Source organism: Ursus maritimus, unplaced genomic scaffold (genome assembly GCF_017311325.1).
Source record: "Ursus maritimus isolate PB19 unplaced genomic scaffold, ASM1731132v1 scaffold_6, whole genome shotgun sequence".
NCBI classification, from domain to species: domain Eukaryota; kingdom Metazoa; phylum Chordata; class Mammalia; order Carnivora; family Ursidae; genus Ursus; species Ursus maritimus.
Genome location: NW_024426774.1, coordinates 54,051,472 through 54,063,595, shown reverse-complemented (window position 1 = coordinate 54,063,595; position 12,124 = coordinate 54,051,472).

Below are 12,124 nucleotides of genomic sequence, written 5' to 3'. Positions count from 1 at the left end.
TACAAAAGGTAACTATGTAAAAAGCAAAAAAGAAGCCCCTTCTCTTCTTGCAGGAGTGTTTCACAAATGTTTCTGTGGTGATGTTTTTATGAGTTGAGCCACTATGGTAGGTTTTTGTGTTTGTTTTGTTTTGGTGTTTTTACCTTAAGGGAAAGTTTGGCTTTTTAATTATTATCACCATGTACTGGATGGTTGGAGATCTCTTGATCATAGATCAACTTTACCTTAGTTATATCTGTCCTTAATTGGAATGGACACAATGTTTAATCTTATAGACTTAAGAGATATGACTAAGAAATCTACTTCAATATTCATATAAAATTTTCAAGGTATACTGGGAAAAACTTTTTTTTACTGTGGTATAGTTTCTTCATAAAGTGGCTTAAAGAACTCCTAGTTCTATCACATTGAAACTAGAACAGACTTGCACTAACAATACATTTGCATTTATGTCATTGGGTTGAGGGAATTTGTAGATGAAAATATTACCTGAGTTGTCACCACTGGCCATACTTTGTCACCCTTGGTTAATTTGAAGGGAAAAGAGAAAAGGTGTTCCAAAGTTAAACCATGAATTAGAGAGAAACAGACCAAATTTTTTTGCTTAGTTTCTGATTATCATTCAACATACACCTTTAGGTTCCATGAAAGGAATGAGTTGTGTTGAATTAGCATATTTTATGACTTCCCTTGATCATCTTTCACCAGATTAGATGAGGACTTACATAACCAGGAAAAAACATTTTTAGGATACTGTTTTCACTTTGTGTGCATTTTTTAAAAACCACTAATCTGTCAAACCAAGTTGGGCTCTGCCACTAGGAACAATGGATCTGAGCCATTCCTGGTTAGAAGAGCAGGTTTGGTGGGGAGTCATATTCCCATTAGTCACTGACAAATATGTTCCTCTCTAGGTGATAGTGTAACCACAGAGCCATTAGACCACTTCTCTAGAGCCTCCTGGCATTGTTTATGCAGCTATGCCTCCTGTCACATTTCTGGGGTCACAAAGAAGAGGAAACAGGAATTCTGATCTGACCTCCACAAATGCTGAAGTGCCATCACTTGCTATTTTGACACTAATTTGTCAAATTGTTCTTGATATATAAGTGCATCAGAATCCCTGGGTGATAATGTTAAAAAAGGAAAGTCCCATGTTCCCCACAAGAGGTTTTGATTTAGCAAATCTGAGGCAGGGCCTGGAATTTGCAGTTGTAATAAGAACCTGGAGTGTTTTTGTTGTGTATGGTACATTGACCACACTTTTGGAAACGTCAGCCTAGCACAGTGGTTCTGAAACTTGAATGTGTATCAGAAGCGCATGATGTGTTTGAAGCACCTGATGTGTTTGTTAAAACACTGATTAATAGGTTCCCCTGCCCCCTGCATTTCTAATTCAGTAAGTGCCTTGGAGCCCAAGAATTTGCATTTCTTTTTTTTTTAAGTATTTATTTATTCAACTTATTTTTTTTAAATAATAATGTTTTATTATGGTATGTTAGTCACCATACAGTACATCCTTAGTTTTTGATGTAGTGTTCCATGATTCATTATTTGAGCATAACACCCAGTGCTCCATGCAATATGTGCCCTCCTTAATACCCATCACCAGCCTATCCCAATCCCCACCCTTCTCCCCTCTGAAGTCCTCAGTTTGTTTCCCAGAGTCCATAGTCTCTCATGGTTCATTCCCCTTCTGTTTACCCCCCCTTCATTCTTCCCTTCCTTCTCCTACCGATCTCCCTACTATTTCTTATGTTCCATAAATGAGTGAAACCATATGATAATTGTCTTTCTCTGCTTGACTTATTTCACTTAGCGTAATCTCCTCCAGTCCCGTCTATGTTGTTGCAAATGTTGGGTAATCTTTCTGATGGCCGAGTAATATTCCATTGTATATATTTGCATTTCTAACAAGTTCTCAAGTGATGCTGTTGCTGCTTTGAGAATCAATGGCCTGCTAAAACATAGAGTATGTTTTGAAAAAACCTGTTGGCTAAGAAGACAGGTTACTCTTTGAGAAAAGGAAAAAAACATTAAATGGACTTTACACTGGGTATCTACTAGGAAAAAGTGCCTAACACTGTGAAATAATATTTTATCCTGGTAACTTTTTATTTTATTTGTATATTTTACAGATGAGAACTCCAAAGGTTAGGGCAGTTATTACCTTGTTAAAGGTCACATAGCTGGCTAAATATTTTTAAATCGTTTTTTTGCCCTTTGAGTTCCTGTAGTTATACATGCAGCAATTTGGAGTAGCCACTGGCCCAGTAAAGAGGCTACTTTTTGCTACTACCCTGCTCAGCTCAGACTTACCCAGCCTAGTCATGTGAAAGGAAAAGGCATTCATGACGCACATTTTCTGTGATCACATAACATCTCTTCTGGAAAGATGGCTGGATTTCATTGCTTACATTTACCATTTCAGGGGCCAAAAAGCTCCCCCTGGATAGAACCACCACACAATTAGCAAGTCAGTCATAAGGTATTAATTTCATTTGTTTATTAATTAATCAGTTCATTTAAATATTTACGGAGAATGGCTATATTTGTGAATTATTTGTGCAAGGCACTGATACAATATACAGTTCTGGAGTGAAGCCAGTAAATCAGAATTTGTGTGCTTCCCTCTCCACTGACCAGTGTCGCATTTCTGGATATATCCCTTCAGTTCTCTGGATCTCAGTCTCCCTACTGGCAAATTTAGTGAGTGAAACTAGGGGACATCTGAGGTTTCTTTACTTTAGAACACTTGTGAATGTATAATGTAACCCTATATGTGCCTAACCCACCATGTGCCTGCCTAACCCTTGAGTTGTGGGAAGTATGTGTTCACGGGGAACATGGTAGAGGTAGAAAGTAGAAGGAAGAGTCCCTACCTTTAAGAACTGAAAAATCAGAATATGCACACATGACATCATAGCATATTACAATTCAGGATCTAACCGCAGGGGGAAGTCAGGCAGTACATCTTGTGAGAGAGGTGGTTAAGTGTGGTGGGATAAGAACTTGAGAGCAGACAATGGTGCGGGTTGGGTGAGTGGAAAGGGAAGGGGAACAAATTCAGCAAATGTGTAACCTCAGAAGCATGAATTGTCATGATTTTATACCCCCTCATAGTCAAGAGTTCTCTTTTCTGTGATGGTCACATCATCAGACACATCTGGGACTGGGTGAGCCATCTGCTTGTGGGTAGTGTTGCCAGGTTTAGCAAATGAAAATATAGGACGCTCAGTGAAATTTGAATTTCAGACCAATAACACAATTTTTTAAAATATAAGTATGTCCCACATATTGTGTGGGACATACATATACTTAAAAATTACGCATTGTTTATCTGAAATTCACATTTTAACTGGGCATGACGGAGCGTCTCTCAGAATCTGGGCATGCCCACAAACAGTGAGGGGACAGCAGTCTCAGTTATAAACATTTTGGCAGTTCCTAACTCCTTGATCAATGCCTCACTCAGAATGCCTAAATAAAGTGCTCTCTGGCCAGAGAGCAGAGGGAACGCAGCTTCTCTTCCTTCCACTGTCCACCTCTTCTCAGGCGAGAGTTGAAAGCAGAGAAGCCCTTGGAATCCTCTGCTCTCATGAGTCTGCTTGCATCAGGATTAACAGGCATCATCTGGCAGAATTAGATTCCTCTAGATCTCTTTCCCCAAGGCCTTAGAGGCTCGTGGACACTCTTTGCTGGCTTTCTCTTGGCTCACTCTTATTCTGCAGCTCAAACAGTTAAGAGTGAGAACAGCTTAGGGAGCATCATTATGCCCATGGTAGGGGTTGACTGAGCTATTTTTCTGTAGTTAATTGTTTTCTTTAAGAAAAAGAGCCCCTAGCTTCCTGTCCTTGTAACCCTGCACATCAGATCATCAGGTTGGGGTGAGATTTATTTCCCCATTTCTCTGTGTATGTGTCTTTGTCCTCACTTCCACATTTTTGAGTCCATTGCCTAGATGAATTTGGTTTTGCCTGTTGGGTGGGCTGTCCTCAAGGACACTTGCAATCTTGAGGCATATTGAGCAGCCTGAACAGGAAAATCCCTGTTTATATCCTCTTCTGTGTAATGCAAGTTAAAGGGTTCCTTTGGGACATAAAATAGCATCTGAGCTTGTTTTCTTCAAGTGAGGCTCTTATGGGCAGACAAGCTCCATTCATTGATTTATTCCTTCAACATCTCTTCAGTGCCTACTTTGTGCCATAGTAAATGTCTTCAAAATGAAACTCTCTCCATGATGGCTCAGGAAGTATACCATTCAAACCTATAATCTACTGTTATGCCTTAGGGTATGATGGAGTGTGGCCCATTTTATTGCAATCAGATAGGGTAGCCTGGAAGAGGCCAGGACTGAGCTTTGGCCTGCCTACTAGAATGGACCAAGTGATAGGAACTCCAGATTGCTGGGTAAAATATGGCATTAGAAAACAAGGCAATAGCAGGTTGTGATTGATATGACAAGTTGTGATCAAGAGGAGAAGGCCCTATAATCCAGAGAAGTCTTTTAGCAAGTAGGCTCCAGTTGTAGACTCAGGTTCCAGGAATAGGACCTCTGCTGACAGGAAGAGAAGCCAACAGGGGTGTGGGCAGGGCCTAACGGGCCCGGGTAACAACTTCAGACAGAGACCCAGTTACCTGACATAGGGAATAGAGGGGCCTGGGTCTCAGAAATAAGAAAAATGCCCAACCTTGGCAACACGGGGATGCAAATTGGGAGCCACAGAAGTGAGTGATTCGGGGTAATCCGTCTTGAGTTAGAGCTGCTTAAACTAAACTTCTCCAAGATCAAAATTGTTCCTTTGGGTTCTACGAAGCTGAGGCTGCAGGTGTGGTTTAGGAGCAATTAAAAATTTATTCAGATTGGAGAAACAGACAGATAGTTCCTGTTTACAGAGGCTCTGGCTTTTTCTATAAACAGGAACTTCAGCTTGGTCCCCCAGTAAAGGAAGAAAAGTAGGAAATGACCCTAAAAGAAACCATTGAAGCCTGATGTACGTTTAGTTATGATACAGATCAGATAGGTTTTTGCCAGCCTGTACAGGGTCCTGTTCTCCCCAGAGCGTATTGGTCTTTGCACCATCAGGAGCTGGCTAGAAAAACTCGCCATGGGTACAGTCCCTCAGAGGAGTATGGGAAGATGTTGCAGTCATAGGCCTGTGGGCCAAGCAGGCAATAGCAATGAACTAGCAATGAAGCAAAGTGCCAGCAGGTGCTTCTCCCCCACTGAGCTCCTGGAGTCATAATGAGAAGAAGCCAGCTGTGTCTCTCGTGACGAGTGTTTTCAAGCTCTCTAGAGCACAGAGTCATCCAAGCACAAAGATCAGTCCACGGTTGAGTGCAGGTAAAGCAGTGCCCAGCAGTAGCCTGAAGGCCTGGGTGAAAGATGCAAAGGAAGGACAGCAGACGTCCACATGGTAGCACCTGGTCTCCCTGGCCCTTGTCCTGCCTACTCTGTCCCCGCAAAACATCACACAGCAAGCCCTGGGTCAAAAGAGGATCTCAGTTCTTACACACTCTCAGGAGTTGGGACGATATTTCAAAGGCCCCTAAATAGATATTTATATATTTTTTAAAGATTTTATTTATTTATTTGACAGGGAGAGAGACAGCCAGCAAGAGAGGGAACACAAGCAGGGGGAGTGGGAGAGGAAGAAGCAGGCTCCCAGCAGAGGAGCCTGATGTGGGGCTCGATCCCAGAACGCTGGGATCACGCCCTGAGCCTAAGGCAGACGCTTAACGACTGAGCCATCCAGGCGCCCCTAAACAGATATTTATAAATGAGGCTTCCCTTTGGGGCTGTGTATTACAACTTACCTGGTTTATAAAGATTATAAGAAAATGTATCTTACCTGTTCTATATATTGATCCACATCCCAGGCCGACCAGATGTACCAAGTAAACACCCTGGCCTGACCCACCCCAAGCTGATGGCTGGATTTTGGAGGTCTGGAATTATGAGGTTACAGATTTTTCAGTGAAAAATTCTGGAAGTCAGGGACACTATTCTTTATCTTCTTATGCTGGACCGGAAGGGGTTAATGCAATGTCAAAAGATGCTTAGACTGGAAGAGGATATTATGATAATAATCCTGAACACTTGCCTGAGGTCTTTGACTTTTCAAATACATATTGACATCTATTATTTCTGCTTGATTCTCAACAATTCCATGGAGAAAGTCGGATCACTATTATTATCTCAGTTGTTTGTGTGAGGAAACTGAAGCCCAGAGGGGTTGAGTGACTTGCCTGAGGCCCCACAGCTAGGACTCAGGTAAGCCAATGGTTCAGCGCTCTTCTTAGCAGACCGTGAAGGCTCCTACAAGCAAAAGCATGTTCCAGTCTCCTGGTGGGTTGCTTGTTCACATTGTTCTTTACCTTCCTCCCCCACAGTCATTTAGAATATGTGAGCAGGGTTGTTGACCTTGTGTTCTGGATTGAAACCCCTAGAGCTGGTCTCCTCAAGGATTTTGTTTCTGGAACCTCTTCACTCTTTTTCATCTCATTCACAGCTTTAATCCTGGACAAGAACCTGAATTTTCATTCAAGCTTTTACTCAATGTAAGAGACTATTATTAGTTCTTTACTAATTCTAAGTCCTTTGTTCCTCATTATAACCCAATCATCTTCATTTTCTGAGTTTAAACCAAGGCCAGAGACATGAAGCAGTTGCCAAAGATCCCAGTCAAGAGGTGGCAGAGACAGGATTTAATTTAAGTTGGCAGAGTTCAGAGTCCGTTGTCTTAATCACTATGCTGAGTCACCTCTTTTAATCTACATCAGTGATTTTCAAACCATAGTGTACATCAGAATCTCTGGAGGGTATGTTAAAACCCAGATTTTTCTCAGATTCTGATTCAGTAGATTTGGGGTTGGGAGACCTGAGAATTTGCATTTCAGACAAGTAATAATGCCGTGCTGTTGGTGGGGAGCCCGTACTCTGAGAACCACTGATCTGGGGACTTCAGTGCATCTGCTTGAGAATTAAATGGGCAAGTGTTTGAAAAATGAAGGCTCAAGGGCTCCATTCCCAGATATTTTTATTTACTAGGCTTTGGAAGAGGGACTGGGAATCTGTAGCTTTACAGAGCTCCACTGTTATGCAACCAGGTTAATCTCCTGGTGACTCAGTTTTCCATCCAGAAAATTAGCTGAAGAATTAGTCTACCTACACAAGGTTGTTGACTAGCTCAAATGAGGTAACCAATGTGAAAGTGCTTTGCAAAGATAAAAGTTCTAATTAGAAGCACTTTATTATGGTTGTTAGGCAGTTTGTTGAGGATTTTTGTAGTTGGACCAGCCTGGTTTTCATTTTAGCTCTTCGTTTTCACCTGTGCATCCTTACCTCTAAAATGGGAGTGATAGTGTTTTTATAGACTCTTGTAAATAATACTTCTGTTGTGTCTAACACATAGTGAGTGCCCAGTAAAGCATAACTTTACTTTGAAAGTAATGCATCATTTTTTACTGTCCTTTCTTTCATGCTGATAGCTGTGTTTATAAAACTTGTCCAATTAATGTGCTTTGAAAGACCTCTTCCATCTAAAAAGCCTATCCATTCCTTGAACTAGTCCAACTCTTTATTTGCTTCATTATATGTTGGCCAATCCTCTTTTGAGCATCTCTAAATGTTCATACATTATCTCACCACAGGATCTATTTATTTTGTAAACTTACTGACTTTTTTGTAGACTTATGGATTTTGATCACTGTTTGAAAAATGGTCACTTGAGCTACTTCTGAACTCTGTTAGAAGTAATCAGTTTTTCAGTAGATTCTCTTGGGCTTTATTAGCAGAAAAAATTAAATAATTTTTAATAATGAAATTTCTTACCCTTTCCAACAATTGAATCTAAACTATTTTTTCTTATTGTATTAGCATGGATACTTATGTAGAATTTAGACTATGAGGAAGTTGGCTTAGGTTAACTTTTTTTGAGAGAGAGAGAGAGAGAGAGCACGTACATGCAAGCAGGGGGGTGGGGAGGAAGAGGGAGAGGGAGTGAGAGAATCTTAAGCAGGCTCCATGCCCAGCACAACATGGGACTCAATATCACGACCCTGAGATCATGACCTGAGCCAAAATCAAGAGTCGGATGCTTAACTGACTGAGCCACCCAAGCGCCCCTTAGGTTTACTTTTTGTCAGGGAGACTCAGTATATTCTGAACTTTAAGCCCCATGAATCAAGTTAACCTTCATGGCTTTCAACAGTCTCTAAAACAAAAACTTTTGAAAGGTTTTCTTGCTTTGATAGGCTTCATAATGTATGGTTTCGGTATATTATATAAGCTTATTCAACATTAACTAGAAACAAAGAGGATGCAGTTCCCACATGTAAGTGGCCATTCACTGGCTTGACTGCAGGAAAGCAAGCAAAAGTTATTTCTGGAGCAGTAAAGTAAAATATGCCGACAGTAACTATGATCAAGCTGACCTATTTTTTTCATTTATAATAATTGGTATGGTTTTCATATACTTTAAAAGGAGTGTGACTTTGTAGCACTTTGTTTTCTAGAGTCTTTGGGACGGGACTTAAGATTGTCAAACTTAATATTTCTGTCAATAAGAAATATTCAAATATGTAAATATTTACATCAAAACATAGAAATTAAAACTTTAAAAATGTAAAGGAGATCAGAGTTTTTATTTTAAAGGAGATCAGAGTTTAAAGGAGGAAACTGAGGCCCAGAGAACTGGAATAACTTGCAGAATATGCAGCAATGTTAGAAGAGAACTAGAAGCCATATTTTTCAACTCTCTGTATTCATCCATATTCAGACCATATCTAAAATATGCCTTGCAGGTAATTACCATTTTATTGATTCAAAATATGGTTAATTGCATTAATGGTCCTCAGGCTTACTGAATCCTCAAAACCTCAAGCAGCCAGTACTTCATAGATCATTGTACTTCATACTTCTTTTTTTGTTTTTAAGATTTATTTATTTGAGATAGAGAGAGGAGGGAGAAGGGGCAGAGAGAGAGTCTTAAGCAGACTCTGTCCTGAGTGCAGAGCCCAACATGGGGCTCGATCTCATGACTCTGAGAGCACGACCTGAACTGAAGCCAAGAGTTGGAAGCTTAACCGACAGTGCTACCCAGGCACTCCTGTACTTTATACTTTTAAAGTTTCCAGGGGCACTTCTCTGGAGTAGACCTCAGCTCATGCCTTTCCAGATCATGCCAGTCTATGTCTACTACTCCAGAGAATACAGATGCAAGAAAGACTATCTCATTTGTCTACATACGGCGCAGAATGCTTGTAGAAGAGGAACAACCCTCTGCCCCAAGTCACAGGCAGGGAGCCAACAATTAGGTTAGTTCTACTTGTTTATGCTTAGTGGAAACATGATAGTGTTACAAGTATAGTTATTAGTTACCTTTGGAAACTCCTAACCAATCTGAAAAACAAACCAAAGATCTTCCACTTCTACCTTATTAGGTCAAAAAGTGGCTGCCAGAACTGTATTTTATTTAAAAATCCTTATAGCAGACATTGTAGATTGGCTCACTCCAACTTTCTTTTAGCTTTTCTTCATTTTTCTCTACCATGCAGGCTGGAAGGCTGAAGACTACGTTTGCCAGACTCCTTTGTAGCTAAGATACAGACAAATAGCCTTTGTTCTATCCATTAGAGCCATCCCATTTATGACTTGGAGAAATAAGAAGCAGCAGTTATGCAAAGAGAAATTGAAATTGGTTACAAAGACTTCTCAGATAGCAATGATAAAGCTCTTGGATTCCAATCTTAAGGGAAGTTAGTGCGTAGAGATGGACAGTAGTCTTTCACTGTGACAGTTCTGGAGTGTAATTGGGTCTTAATCCTGGGTGTTTTCGTTCTGACTATATCATGAACAAGCCTGGTTCCCTGATTATCCTGAAGATTCTATGATCTTCTTAGTATCCTCTAATATCCCCTTCTGCTTAAATCAACTAGACTTGTCTTTCTTGATTACAACTGAGAATCACAATTTATATAATCTTAATAACTAATGTAAAGTATATCTATATAACATTGTATATACAATACACTATTATATATATATATGTATGTATATATATATATATATATATATATATACACAAATAGTAACATTATTTTGTATCTGCCTATTGTGTACCTGATATTCTTCTAGACACTTTGCATATATAAACTTATCTAATTTTCACCTCTATTCCTAGGAGCTTAGTACATTATCCCTATTTTACTAATGAGAAAACACAAATGGAGAGAGGATAAAATAACTAAGGTCACAGAGCAAGCAAGGGAGAGAAGTTCAGATTTAAACAAAGGCAGTCTGGCTCTACAAGCCATGACATGACCCCCATGGAGCTCTTCTGCCCTGCGACTCTAATGAAATAGGTATTATTATTAGCATTTTACAGATGCAGAAGTGAGGTACATTCAGAGAGGTTTACTTACAGCAGTTACACAGCTAGTAGGTGACTGGGCAGAAGTAGGCCCAAGATCTCCAAACTCTACATCAAGGAGTCGTATGGCTACACTCCAGTGCTGGTCAGACTTCACTGTATTATTTGTCCATCCATTTACTTAGACTGGCAGTTACTCATGCATCACTCCATTCATCCAACTGTATTATTCTTGTGAAACTACTCTGATCGTTTCTATTTCTGGAAGAATATGGAGCTTGTGGTTCCAGGGCCTCTTCTTATAATGTGCTAAGACTCACACCTCATTTCCTTTGGGGTCCAATAGAGGTGTAGCATGGCCCATAAAAAACACCATCTCTGCTCATATCTCATGATTTTTGCAAATTAATGATCTAAGTAAAATGGACCATTGCCTTTAAAAGTGTGCAATAAAAAATGATAATAAATGCCAGGCTGAGGATCATAATGGAAAAACAACTGTTTGGGGTATTTTGCTATGGTACGGTTCCCCAGCCTGAGTGCTTTACGTAGAGTTGGCTAGATTTTTTTGGGTTCCGTGTTCAATGCCTCGAGTCTTTACACTTGGCTGCGTGCAGAATAAGAGCTGCCTGTGAAGTCAGAACAGGCTTAAAGGTGAGGCCTGCCAATAGGCATATCAATTAGATAGTGACCCAGAAATTCTTGGAAGGGTGATTTTTGACCTCTCCTCTATCTCCTTGAGGGTTCCTTCCCTTCCTTCCCACCTTCCGTGACTTCTTGGTAGAAAACTGGAAGAGCTGGGATTTTTGCCCAGGAAGGTTTAGGAAAACAAAAGTTAACTGCTATAGCATTGAGAAGTAAGTTGCTCTGTGAAGCAAAAGAAAAATCAAAGATCTTGGGAGAAAAATGAAGCCAGTTTCAATTATAACTGTTACCAGGTTTAGATCCAACTTTGGGCCAAAGTGTCATCCAGACAGATGTTCTTACAATTTGGTTTCCATAATAAATGTTGTACTAGTGAAAATATTTTAATGACATCTCGGCACTTTACTAGGCCTCAAATTCTAGAGGATTTTCCAGGTCAGACAGGGACCATTTGCACCATCTCACCCAGTGACCTCTTTCATTCTGCTGGGCCTTATGGAGAACATTAAATTTGCAGATGCAATTATTGCATAATAAAGTATTGATTTCCTAAGAAACCCTATAATGTTTTCTTCTTAATAGTTAGCATTTAGAAGGAATACATCCAAGAACTTTTATAGAGGATTAACCACCTATTGCCACTTGAATGAGATACTTAGTACTTTAGTTAAAAAATAAACAGTATTAGAAAATAGCTTCATTTTTCAGAACTGCAGATCAGTTGCACATCCCTTATGAGAGTTCCCACAGTGTCTTAGTTCAGATTTTAAAATAGTTTCGATGTATGTATAAGCTATTCTGAAAATTTCATTTAAAGGCAAATTGAATTATTTTCTCACAGCTGATAAGGACTATAGTTTTGTTTGGCGATGTGATAACTCATTTGCTGAACTATCTCCTATGGACAGCTTTCATCTGTTAAGGCATCAGAAACAAGAACAATGCACAATTATAAAATGAAAGTCCCCCTAAAGTCAAAGAAATTTACAAGTGCAATTTAAAGATAATTTTTCCTATGTAGCAACTGAGGTTATTTAATAATCCAAGTGAACACAGGCTGTGATGACTGGATATACTCATGAGAGGAAAGAAGTCATCTGAACAAG